This window comes from Triturus cristatus, chromosome 4_1 (genome assembly GCF_964204655.1).
Source record: "Triturus cristatus chromosome 4_1, aTriCri1.1, whole genome shotgun sequence".
In the NCBI taxonomy this organism is placed as follows: domain Eukaryota; kingdom Metazoa; phylum Chordata; class Amphibia; order Caudata; family Salamandridae; genus Triturus; species Triturus cristatus.
The window spans coordinates 137,262,097-137,275,703 of record NC_140585.1 but is presented as its reverse complement, the minus strand read 5'-3'; the positions used below and the strand labels follow the sequence as shown (position 1 = coordinate 137,275,703).

The 13,607-nt window shown below is 50.4% G+C and overlaps 1 non-coding gene across 1 annotated transcript; it reads left to right on the top strand.

Annotated features, from left to right (window-relative positions):
* Positions 1–7,780: 7,780 nt before the first annotated feature.
* TRNAI-UAU (transfer RNA isoleucine (anticodon UAU)) lies at positions 7,781–7,853 on the top strand. Its single transcript has one exon. It is a non-coding gene; the product is annotated as a tRNA-Ile (tRNA).
* The last annotated feature ends 5,754 nt before the right edge of the window (positions 7,854–13,607 follow it).

Sequence of the window (13,607 nt, the reverse complement as noted above, 5' to 3'; positions counted from 1 at the left end):
TGCTGATGCCCCCGTTGCCTAATTTGTAGTGCAATGGTTAAGTTGCAGAGTGTGGTTGAACTTGGTTAGGAGACTTAGTGCCTCTTTCCGTGTCCTACTGATGATAAGGATGGCTTGATACCATTTTCTAAGCCCAGTATATTGAGAAAAGAAGTAAGTGAAGAAGAAGTGTGGAGTCGAAAGTGGTTCTCCAATTTCTCTCCACTTGCTAAAATTGCAAAGTCTCCATTATAGCATAGAAAAGAGCGTTAAAGTCGGGGATGGAAGAGAAGAAAATGGGAAGTTTACTTATAGAGAGAAGTGAGAAATGCCCTGTGTGCACACACCGGTGTCTGACCATAGAATACATTTAAATAATGCCTCTAGAAAAGAGCTATGCATGTGTGCCTCAGTGGCCTCATGGATAAGGCACTGGCCTCCTAAGCCAGGGATTGTGGGTTCAAGTCCCATCTGAGGTGATAACAAAAATCCTCCCTCTTTCTTTTCCAGAAAATTAGGTAGATTTATTACATGCTTCCTCTCAGAAGTTTATGAGGGATTAGGTACTTTGAAACAGTCCCATTTTACTTGTGTACACTTCACAGTCATGTTAGTGTTCTGAAACTGCAAAGTAGATTTTTAAATGCCTATTTTTGTGAGATGCATTTTCGACCGGCCAGAACATATTCCTTTGGAAAAAATGATATGAATTGGATTGGTGTGAATCTTGTTTCTAGAGGTGGTGACAGGCTTTCAGCTACTTGAATAGGTCAAGCCAGGATTCATAAAACTTATACAACCTATGTGAGTGTGAAAAATTAGCATATGCAAGAAGGAGCAATTTGTACTACTTTCAAAACAGTTTCACTCCACGTCTGGAAACGTCCAGAGCTATGTAGAGCATACAAATGAGCTTTAAACTCATGAGGAAAGAGGTTTGTATGGAAAAAGGAAAACAAAAGCATATCGTACTCATAAAATTCTCAATATATAGATTCCAAAAAAGTGCTTCCAGCGAAAAGAGCTGAAAGAACACTATGGGATGTAAACCTGAATACCTTTCAATAATATGTTCTCCATCCATGCATACCACCTACATGATAAAAATCATCTCAGGTGAACAGATGACCGCGTGGCCTAATGGATAAGGCGTCTGACTTTGGATCAGAAGATTGAGGGTTCGAGTCCCTTCGTGGTCGTTTTTGGCCAATGGTCACACAATCTGCTTTACATTCAGAGTGGAAAAAGTCTTTTCCAATACTCTTGTAGTCCTCACTTTCTCATTACTAATCATTAATAAAGTGGAGTACATACTGTAAACTCATTCAGGTTGCATCTTCAGTCTAACTACTTGTGCATTTTAGTGGCATTAAAAAGTGCTTCTATGCCGACGCACTGAATATGTAATAGGTTTGCAGAATTTTGACGTGACAGAATGGGTTTTTAGCTTAAGTGTGTGTAGAAGAACTGCAAGGTGTGTGCCTATGTGTGCATAGAGTGCTACATGTGTAAAATCTGTATGATTTGGGCAGTTAAAGTGCTGATTTTGCCTCCGAGTAAGAAAAGTACTACACAAAATGTATAAAGGATCGGCACATTGGCTGCCTTTGCTGATGCCCCCGTTGCCTAATTTGTAGTGCAATGGTTAAGTTGCAGAGTGTGGTTGAACTTGGTTAGGAGACTTAGTGCCTCTTTCCGTGTCCTACTGATGATAAGGATGGCTTGATACCATTTTCTAAGCCCATTATATTGAGAAAAGAAGTAAGTGAAGAAGAAGTGTGGAGTCGAAAGTAGTTCTCCAATTTCTCTCCACTTGCTAAAATTGCAAAGTCTCCATTATAGCATAGAAGAGAGCGTTAAAGTCGGGGATGGAAGAGGATGAAAATGGGAAGTTTACTTATAGAGAGAAGTGAGAAATGCCCTGTGTGCACACACCGGTGTCTGACCATAGAATACATTTAAATAATGCCTCTAGAAAAGAGCTATGCATGTGTCCCTCAGTGGCCTCATGGATAAGGCACTGGCCTCCTAAGCCAGTGATTGTGGGTTCAAGTCCCATCTGAGGTGATAACAAAAATCCTAACTCTTTCTTTTCCAGAAAATTAGGTAGATTTATTACATGCTTCCTCTCAGAAGTTTATGAGGGATTAGGTACTTTGAAACAGTCCCATTTTACTTGTGTACACTTCACAGTCATGTTAGTGTTCTGAAACTGCAAAGTAGATTTTTAAATGCCTATTTTTGTGAGATGCATTTTCGACCGGCCAGAACATATTCCTTTGGAAAAAATGATTTGAATTGGATTGGTGTGAATCTTGTTTCTAGATGTGGTGACAGGCTTTCAGCTACTTGAAGAGGTCAAGCCAGGATTCATTAAACTTATACAACCTATGTGAGTGTGAAAAATTAGCATATGCAGGAAGGAGCAATTTGTACTACTTTCAAAACAGTTTCACTCCACGTCTGGAAACGTCCAGAGCTATGTAGAGCATACAAATGAGCTTTAAACTCATGAGGAAAGAGGTTTGTATGCAAAAAGGAAAACAAAAGCATATCGTACTCATAACATTCTCAATATATAGATTCCAAAAAAGTGCTTCCAGCGAAAAGAGCTGAAAGAACACTATGGGATGTAAACCTGAATACCTTTCAATAATATGTTCTCCATCCATGCATACCACCTACATGATAAAAATCATCTCAGGTGAACGGATGATTGCGTGGCCTAATGGATAAGGCGTCTGACTTCGGATCAGAAGATTGAGGGTTGGAGTCCCTTCGTGGTCGTTTTTGGCCAATGGTCTTACAATCTGCTTTACATTCAGAGTGGAAAAAGTCTTTTCCAATACTCTTGTAGTCCTCACTTTCTCAGTACTAATCATTAATAAAGTGGAGTACATACTGTAAACTCATTCAGGTTGCATCTTCAGTCTAACTACTTGTGCATTTTAGTGGCATTAAAAAGTGCTTCTATGCCGACGCACTGAATATGTAATAGGTTGGCAGAATTTTGACGTGACAGAATGGGTTTTTAGCTTAAGTGTGTGTAGAAGAACTGCAAGGTGCGTGCCTATGTGTGCATAGAGTGCTACATGTGTAAAATCTGTATTATTTGGGCAGTTAAAGTGCTGATTTTGCCTCCGAGTAAGAAAAGTACTACACAAAATGTATAAAGGATCGGCACATTGGCTGCCTTTGCTGATGCCCCCGTTGCCTAATTTGTAGTGCAATGGTTAAGTTGCAGAGTGTGGTTGAACTTGGTTAGGAGACTTAGTGCCACTTTCCGTGTCCTACTGATGATAAGGATGGCTTGATACCATTTTCTAAGTCCAGTATATTGAGAAAAGAAGTAAGTGAAGAAGAAGTGTGGAGTCGAAAGTGGTTCTCCAATTTCTCTCCACTTGCTAAAATTGCAAAGTCTGCATTATAGCATAGAAGAGAGCGTTAATGTCGGGGATGGAAGAGGATGAAAATGGGAAGTTTACTTATAGAGAGAAGTGAGAAATGCCCTGTGTGCACACACCGGTGTCTGACCATAGAATACATTTAAATAATGCCTCTATAAAAGAGCTATGCATGTGTGCCTCTGTAGCCTAATGGATAAGGCACTAGCCTCCTAAGCCAGGGATTGTGGGTTCGAGTCCCATCTGAGGTGATAACAAAAATCCTCCCTCTTTCTTTTCCAGAAAATTAGGTAGATTTATTACATGCTTCCTCTCAGAAGTTTATGAGGGATTAGGTACTTTGAAACAGTCCCATTTTACTTGTGTACACTTCACAGTCATGTTAGTGTTCTGAAACTGCAAAGTAGATTTTTAAATGCCTATTTTTGTGAGATGCATTTTCGACCGGCCAGAACATATTCCTTTGGAAAAAATGATTTGAATTGGATTGGTGTGAATCTTGTTTCTAGAGGTGGTGACAGGCTTTCAGCTACTTGAATAGGTCAAGCCAGGATTCATAAAACTTATACAACCTATGTGAGTGTGAAAAATTAGCATATGCAGGAAGGAGCAATTTGTACTACTTTCAAAACAGTTTCACTCCACGTCTGGAAACGTCCAGAGCTATGTAGAGCATACAAATGAGCTTTAAACTCATGAGGAAAGAGGTTTGTATGCAAAAAGAAAAACAAAAGCATATCGTACTCATAAAATTCTCAATATATAGATTCCAAAAAAGTGCTTCCAGCGAAAAGAGCTGAAAGAACACTATGGGATGTAAACCTGAATACCTTTCAATAATATGTTCTCCATCCATGCATACCACCTACATGATAAAAATCATCTGTTATGTTATGTTACATACATTTGTAATGCGCACTGCTGCCCCAGCTAAGGGGCGTCCAGGCGCATGGCAGGTAAAAATGCAACACCACAGGAAACACAACAGAAAGGAGGAAAGTGAATGTATTAAAACAAAAAGGTTTTTAAGGCTTTACGAAAGACTAAAAGATCATCTAGCAGTCGCAACTCTACAGGAAGGGAGTTCCAGAGCTCGGCTGCTCTGACCCGGAAAGAACGGCCACCGACCCGACACAGCCTGTATCGGGGAATCACAGTGAGTGCATGACCCATGGATCTCAGGGGCCGAGTAGGCACATACCAAGACAAAAGGTCCGCAAGAATAGGGGGACCTACCCCCCTCAGAATCTTGAACGCCATACACAGCACTTTAAACTGAATTCTGGCCCTGATAGGCAGCCAGTGCAGTGATCTCAATGTGCTGGAGGCAGAACAAGTACGGGGTAGGCCAACAATAGCTCTCGCCGCAGCGTTCTGGACACGTTGGAGGCGGGTAACCTCAGCCACATTGGACCCTACCAGAAGAGAGCTGGCATAGTCCAGGCGAGATAACACTGTAGCCTGGACTATCAGCTGCCTGGTGCGATGGTCAAAGAACTTCAAAACAGGGCGAAACGACCGTAAAATACCAAAGCAACAGGCCGCGATTTTCTTCGTGTGGCCAACGTAGCTGAGGGAGGGATCCATCCATACTCCTAAGTTCTTTAATTCCGTGACCGGAAGGGGGGCCGGCCCCAGCTCCATAGGCCACCACCTGTCCCCCCATAGCTCCGATCTCTTGCCTACGATCATGATCTCTGTTTTCTTGGCGTTGAGCTGGAGACAGTTGTTCTTCATCCAGCTCGCCACTGCCCTAAGTCCACTCTGAAACCTGGGGGCATCCCGGTCCGCATCCCCGCTGATCGTAACCGCTAGCTGAGTGTCGTCAGCATATGAGACCATAGTCATGCCCCATTGCTTGACGACCTCAGCCAGCGGTCTCTCGTAGAGATTAAACAACGTGGGGCTCAGCGAGGTTCCTTGCGGCACCCCCTGTTTCAAAGGATGGAATTGGGACTGGAACGGTGGGACGGCAACGCTAAAGAAACGATCGTCTAGAAAAGACCGGAACCACTGGAGGGCAGGTCCACCCAGCCCAATCTCCTCCAGGCGATGCAACAGGATAGGATGCGAAACAGTATCAAACGCGGCGCTCAAGTCCAATAAGACGAGCGCTGCTGTCTGTCCCGCATCCATCACCGTGCGAAGGTGTTCAGCCATGGAGAGGAGGGCGGTCTCCGTGCTGTGTCCAGCACGGAACCCATTCTGGGTGGGATCCAAGATGTTAGCATGGATAAGGTGAGCAGAAAGAACTTTGTTGACATGGGCCTCCAACACTTTGGTCGGCCACGGAAGTAAGGAGATGGGCCGGTAGTTTTCAGGTTTATCTGGATCCAGGGACGGCTTCTTCAAAATGGGAGAAACCACTGCCCGCTTCCAGCTAGCGGGTACCGTGCTTGATTCCAACGAGATGTTAATCAAGGAGTGAACCACGGCCCGTCCCACAAACGACTGCTCTCTAAAAAGAGTCGCTGTAAGCGGATCAGCGGGGGACCCTGATTTGACCTGCAGAGCCAGGAGGTCAAACCCCTCTGATGTCAGCGGGGGCAGCACGTGCAAGGTGGGAACACTATAGATGTTGATCGGGGGCTCAACCGGAGGCCCTGTACAAGGGAACGTCCGATAGATGTTTTGGACCTTTTCCAAAAAAAAACGAGCGAGAGCCTCACAGTGAGTGGTGGAACCAGTCGTCGTAATACAGGCACGCTTTGCCAAAAGATCCTTCATCACTTTAAAGATGGTTTTAGAGGGGTTGGAGCTGTTGCCGAATTCCGTAGTGTAGTAAGCTGCCCGAGATTGGCAAACAGCCCGATGGTATACTTTGACGGAGGCGAGATAAATAGCTTTCTTCCCGCTATCGTACGCCTTCCGCCAAGCCCTCTCTGCTCGCCTACAACTACCCTTGAGAGTACGTAAGGCGCCATCGTACCACGGACTGGAGTCCCTGGAGCTGACTTTACAAGCGGTAATTGGGATAAGGGCGTCAAGCGCCTTGGAGATCCAGGAGCAGAACTTCTCGTAACCCGAGTCAACCAGCATCGGAGGTTCTTAAGGCTCCTCGGCGAGGACACGATGTAAGTCCTCCAGCCGTAATTTACTCCATTGCCGCCTTGTAACCAGCTTTGCTGGGGGAACAGTAATCATTCCCGGCAAAGGGGTACAGATGGTAACCAAAGAGTGGTCCGTCCAGCCAAGAGGTGTGACGGCGGAGACAGCAGCGTCTGCCAAATTGGTGAAAAAAGGATCTAAGGTATGGCCGCCTGTATGGGTAGGCTGTCGAACCATTTGCACCAGTTGAAGGGCCTCCAGGTCAGCAAGAATACCGCTAACCGAGGGGGAGGTAAGGTTCTCAAAATGTAAGTTGAGGTCTCCCAAAATCGAGAAATTGGAGCAGCCTACCACCAAGGAACTAACCACGTCGGGGAAGGCCGCTCTAAACGCCACATCACTCCCAGGGGGGCGATAAACCACCATCCCCGAGAGTGTGAAATGTGGGGTGACCGAGATCTTAAACACCGCACTTTCACATCCCGCAATGGTCAAACCAGACCAACTACCAGTGAGGCCAGGTCGCATGGCCAACGCAATACCCCCTCCCCTAGTAGATCGGTTAAGGGTAAAAACCGAAAAATCAGAGGGAAATGCCAAGTTGATAATGGCCACATCGTCATCCTTCAACCACGTCTCGGTGATGGCTACGATGTCCGGGGCCTCTTCCTGTATCAGGTCAAACACGGCCTGATAATGCAGCACCAGAGACCTGGCATTCAGGCTGAAGATGCGAAGGGAATGCTCGCCGCGGTTCCTACTAAGGGCAACCGTAGGATTGTCGTGTGAGCTCAGGGTAGGGGGATCCAAAGACCACCTTCCACACGCACAGTGAAAGGGGCCCACTAGTGGGTGTATAGAGGGAAGGGTGCAACTCACGATTGAACGACCTATGCCCCGCAGAGTGTCGCCAGAGTACACCAGCATGGTAACGAGAGCCGAGACCAACTCTCAAGGACCCCAGGTGCCCGCTGCGCCCTGCGCGTCCTTAGCGCGGACGGGCGCAGACTCCGGCTAAGCGACGGCGTCCCACTGCGCGTACCCGCTGCGCGGGAGAGGACGACTTTAAATAGGCGTTCCTTGGAGCCGAGCGAGCGTCAATACGCTCCAAGATGGTGCCCGCAAACAAACAACAAAGCCCAAAGCAAGAGGCGCCTAAAGCTGCAACCCAGGACCACCCACGGAACCCGGACCCGCCAAGTGACGGTGCTTTAGTCAATTTTACGTGTGGTAAGAGGGAGGGGGGGATCTATACCCAGGTCCTGCTAAAAGCAGGGGAACAGTAAAAGCCAAAATGACAAAAAGAACAAAACTGGAGTTTAAAATGCAGAGCGAGCAGGTGGATGGATGACTGCGTGGCCTAATGGATAAGGCGTCTGACTTATGATCAGAAGATTGAGGGTTCGAGTCCCTTCGTGGTCGTTTTTGGCCAATGGTCACACAATCTGCTTTACATTCAGAGTGGAAAAAGTATTTTCCAATGCTCTTGTAGTCCTCACTTTCTCATTACTAATCATTAATAAAGTGGAGTACATACTGTAAACTCATTCAGGTTGCATCTTCAGTCTAACTACTTGTGCATTTTAGTGGCATTAAAAAGTGCTTCTATGCCGACGCACTGAATATGTAATAGGTTTGCAGGATTTTGACGTGACAGAATGGGTTTTTAGCTTAAGTGTGTGTAGAAGAACTGCAAGGTGTGTGCCTATGTGTGCATAGAGTGGTACATGTGTAAAATCTGTATGATTTGGGCAGTTAAAGTGCTGATTTTGCCTCTGAGTTAGAAAAGTACTACACAAAATGTATAAAGGATCGGCACATTGGCTGCCTTTGCTGATGCCCCCGTTGCCTAATTTGTAGTGCAATGGTTAAGTTGCAGAGTGTGGTTGAACTTGGTTAGGAGACTTAGTGCCTCTTTCCGTGTCCTACTGATGATAAGGATGGCTTGATACCATTTTCTAAGCCCAGTATATTGAGAAAAGAAGTAAGTGAAGAAGAAGTGTGGAGTCGAAAGTGGTTCTCCAATTTCTCTCCACTTGCTAAAATTGCAAAGTCTCCATTATAGCATAGAAGAGAGCGTTAAAGTCGGGGATGGAAGAGGATGAAAATGGGAAGTTTACTTATAGAGAGAAGTTAGAAATGCCCTGTGTGCACACACCGGTGTCTGACCATAGAATACATTTAAATAATGCCTCTAGAAAAGAGCTATGCATGTGTGTCTCAGTGGCCTAATGGATAAGGCACTGGCCTCCTAAGCCAGGGATGGTGGGTTCGAGTCCCATCTGAGGTGATAACAAAAATCCTCCCTCTTTCTTTTCCAGAAAATTAGGTAGATTTATTACATGCTTCCTCTCGGAAGTTTATGAGGGATTAGGTACTTTGAAACTGTCCCATTTTACTTGTGTACACTTCACAGTCATGTTAGTGTTCTGAAACTGCAAAGTAGATTTTTAAATGCCTATTTTTGTGAGATGCATTTTCGACCGGCCAGAACATATTCTTTTGGAAAAAATGATTTGAATTGGATTGGTGTGAATCTTGTTTCTAGAGGTGGTGACAGGCTTTCAGCTACTTGAATAGGTCAAGCCAGGATTCATAAAACTTATACAAACTATGTGAGTGTGAAAAATTAGCATATGCACGAAGGAGCAATTTGTACTACTTTCAAAACAGTTTCACTCCACGTCTGGAAACGTCCAGAGCTATGTAGAGCATACAAATGAGCTTTAAACTCATGAGGAAAGAGGTTTGTATGCAAAAAGGAAAACAAAAGCATATCGTACTCATAAAATTCTCAATATATAGATTCCAAAAAAGTGCTTCCAGCGAAAAGAGCTGAAAGAACACTATGGGATGTAAACCTGAATACCTTTCAATAATATGTTCTCCATCCATGCATACCACCTACATGATAAAAATCATCTCAGGTGAACAGATGACCGCGTGGCCTAATGGATAAGGCGTCTGACTTTGGATCAGAAGATTGAGGGTTCGAGTCCCTTCGTGGTCGTATTTTGCCAATGGTCACTGTTGGAAGGCGGACCCCGAGGAATCGGCGAGACCACCAAGGGGGGGCCCTCACACTGCACGAAGTAGCCGAGCGCAGCCGAGAAGTCTCCTGAGAGATCCTTCTCCTATCACGTACTAGCACAGTAACACCACCACACAGGACTCAAGGAGGTTGTCTTTACGACAAGCAATTCTTTATCAGCAATAAAGGTTACGAGTTCAATATTTACACGAAGGGATCGAGGGATCCACCAAAAGTCTCAATGTCTCTTTGGAAGGGTAGGGGTAGCGGGACAGTCTTTGGCGGGAATGCGGTACGAGGGTACCTGGGGCCCAGTTCTTATCCTCAAGCTGGAGGACCTCCGATCTCGGAGGGGTTGAGCCGCGACGGCGTCAGCAGGGCTCTGGCGTACAGTTCGTGGAGAGCCGCGATTCAATCAGCAGGCTCTCAAGATGATCTTCTGCTCAGCTCGAGCCGCGACGTCGTCAGCAGGGCTCCGAGGAAGGTTTCAGCGAGGTTGGGCCGCGACGGCGTCAGCAGGGCTCCGATGTTCCAGGTGGTTCAGATTGTTCACAAGAGGGAGCCGCGATGCAGTCAGCAGGGCTCGTGATGGTTCCGACAAGAGTTCTTCTCCGTAGGGTCAGCCGCGATTCAATCAGCAGGGCTCTCGATTCCGGGATACAACTGCCGATCTGTGGTGGGGTCGCCCCAGATATAGGTCTGGAGCCCTTTGATGTCCGGACCTATGCGCCCGGGAGGGCGGAGCGGCCGGGTGGAGGTGGCCAGACGCCCAGCAGGAGAGGCGCCAGGCCCAAGGGAGTTGCCGGGCGATCACACCTCGAGAGGGGAGGACAGTTGGGGGTCCCATCGATACCGTCCTCCGCCGGGGGCGATGAATGGTTCCTGCGGCACCCCCTGGCCAGTTCGTGGTGCCTCGATGTCGGGGCTTCGCTGGGGTCGAGGCCGGGTTGAGCGGGGTCGCGCTGGCTGGTGCACAGTGTGACGTAGATGCCAACAAGATGGCGGAGCCACGAGGAGTGTGCGATCGCGTGCAGCTTCGGGAGAAGGGACTTGGTGCAGTTCAGATGGGTGGCCCGTGAAGGCCGGGGCGGGGAACGGGCACAATCCATGGGGTTAAGGACCACGCCACGAGGCCGGGTCCAACAGGCGTCCCCCCCAGCCGAAGGCATGGAGAGTCACCCATCTCCTTGGGGATTCTCCTCGTCAAGGCGGAAGAAGCGGGACAGGCCGTCGGCATTGGCGTGGTCATTGCCGGGCTGGTGTTCGACATCAAAGTCCATCCCTTGTAGCGAGATGGACCACCGCAGCAGCTTGGGGTTCTCGCCCCGCATTTGCATTAACCACCGCAAGGGCCGGTGGTCGGTCTGGACCCGGAAGTGGGTACCAAAGAGGTAGGGCCGGAGCTTCTTGAGGGCCCACACCACAGCGAAGGCCTCACGCTCAATGGTGCTCCAGCGTTGCTCTCGGGGCAGTAGTCGTCGGCTGATGAAGGCCACTGGTCGGTCGAGCCCCTTTTCGTCGGCTTGGGATAGGACGGCCCGATCCCATACTCGGAGGCATCCGTCTGTACCACGAACTCCTTCTGGTAGTCCGGGGCTTGCAGCACCGGAGCAGTACACATGGCTGTCTTTAAGGTGTCGAAGGCTGTTTGGCAGCGGGGTGTCCAGTGTACCTTCTTGGGCTGCTTTTTAGACGTTAACTCTGTGAGGGGGCCAACAATGCTCCCATAGTCCCGGATAAACCGCCGGTAGTATCTGGTGAGGCCCAGGAAGGCCCGGACAGCGGTCTGGGTAGTGGGGGGTTCCCAGGTCTGGATGGCATCTATCTTCGCTTGGAGGGGGGCCACCTGCCCGCTCCCCGCTTGATGGCCCAGGTAGGTCACGGATCCGTGGCCGAATTGACATTTGCTGGCCTTGATTGTGAGCCCGGCCCGCTGGAGGGCGGCCAGGACGGCTTTCAGGTGAAGGAGGTGCTCGGCCCAGTGGTTGCTGTACACGGCAATGTCATCTAGGTAGGCCGCGCTGAAGGCCTCAAGCCCGGCCAAAACCTTGTTCACCAGTCTTTGGAAGGTGGCCGGGGCGTTCTTCATTCCGAAGGGCATCACCCGAAAGTGGTAATGCCCATCCGGGGTCGAGAAGGCGGATCTTTCTTGGGCGCCGGGGGTGAGCTGGATTTGCCAGTACCCGGCGGTGAGGTCCAGCGTGCTCAAGTAGCGAGCGGCCCCTAGGCGGTCGATGAGTTCGTCGGCCCGGGGTATCGGGTGGGCGTCTGTCTTGGTTACTGCATTCAGGGCTCGGTAGTCCACGCAGAATCGCAACTCTGGGGGGTGGCCGGGAACTGCGGCCTTGGGCACCAGGACGACAGGGCTGGCCCACGGGCTGTCGGAGAGATCTTCGTTACTTCGGCCTGGATGCAGGCCCGCACTCGGTCAGGCACCCGGTAGGCTCTGTGTCGCACGGGGGGGCTCTCCCCAGTATCGACGTCGTGGACGCACCAGTGGGTCACCCCCGGGGTGAGGGAGAAGAGGGCTGCGTAGTCCCGCAGCAGTCGCTGGCAGTCGTTGCGCTGTTCCGGAGTCAGGGAAGAGGCGAGTTGGACCCCTTCGATCGATCCGTCATGAATGTTGGACTGCAAGAGGTCAGGCAGGGGTTCGGAGTCGTCCTCGCCCCCCTCGTCGGTCGCCAGCAGCAGGCTCAGTTCGGTCCGGGCAAAGTGGGGTTTTAGCCTGTTCGCATGTAAGACCCGGAGGGGGTTCTGGGGGGACTCCAGGTCGACTAGGTAAGTGACGGGACTTTTCTTCTCCACTACCTTGAAGGGCCCGGTCCACTTGTCCTGGAGGGCGCCGGGTTCGACCGGGGCCATGACCCATACCTTCTGTCCGGGCTCGAATTCGATGGTAGAGGAGTTCCGATCGTACCACCGCTTCATGTCCTCCTGGCTGGCCTCGAGGTTGGCTTCGGCCATGGCTCGGAACTTGCGGGTCTGATTCCGGAGAGTCAGGAGGTATCGGTAGACGTCAGGAGGGGCGCCTTGGGGCTTCATCTCCCAACCCTCCTTGACCAGGCTGAGCGGTCCGCGGACCGGGTGTCCATACAATAGCTCGAACGGGCTGAACCCCAGGGACTTCTGCGGGACCTCCCGATAGGCAAACAGGAGGCACGGCAGCAGAACATCCCATCTCCGCCTGAGGGGCTCTTCCAGGCCCTGGATCATCCCTTTTAATGTTCGGTTGAACCGCTCAACCAGTCCGTTCCCCTGAGGGTGATAGGGGGTCGTGAACTTGTATGTGACCCCGCACTGCTGCCACAGGGACCGCATGTACCTGGAGATAAAGTTCGTGCCGCGGTCGCTCACCACTTCGCGGGGGAATCTCACTCGGGAGAAGATCCCCATCAAGGCCCGGCCTACCACAGGGGCCGTTATGGTTCTTAGCGGGACCGCCTCCGGGTACCTGGTGGCGTGGTCCACGAGGACCAGGATGAAGCGGTGGCCCAGGGCGGTTTGGGGGTCCAGGGGCCCCACAATGTCGATTCCGACCCGTTCGAACGGGGTGCTGACGGCTGGAAAGGGCTGGAGGGGGGCCTTGACCCGACCCCCCGTCTTCCCGCTGGCTTGGCAGGTCTGGCAGGACCGGCAGTGGTTGTCCACGTCTCTCCGCATCCGGGGCCAGTAGAAGTGGGTCACCAGACGACTGTACGTTTTGTCTTGCCCCAAGTGTCCGGCGAGGGGCACATCATGTGCCAGGTTGAGAAAGAACTCCCGGAAGCGGAGGGGGACCACCAACACGCGGCTGGCCCCGAGTTCTGCCACTTTCTGTTCACTGTACAACAGGCCCTCGGCCCAGTAGACCCAGTGGGTGCCGGTCTGGTCACCGTCGGCTTGCGCGGTCGCCTGTTGTCGGACCCCTTCGAGAGAGGGACAGGACTGCTGTTCTTGCTGGAACTGCTCTCGGGTGGGGCCCTCTTCATGTCGCCATTGTGTCAGTTCTGGTAGGGCGCTCGGGGACGCCATCTCTTCGGAGGAGGATTCGCTGGGTCCAGGGTCGGCGTCTGCCTCCTCCTCGCTGCTGGTGGGAGGGGGTGTGAGCCCCTCGGCTTGGGCGGCCCCGGAGGTCGAGGATGAGCGGGGGGCCCAGGCGGTCATGG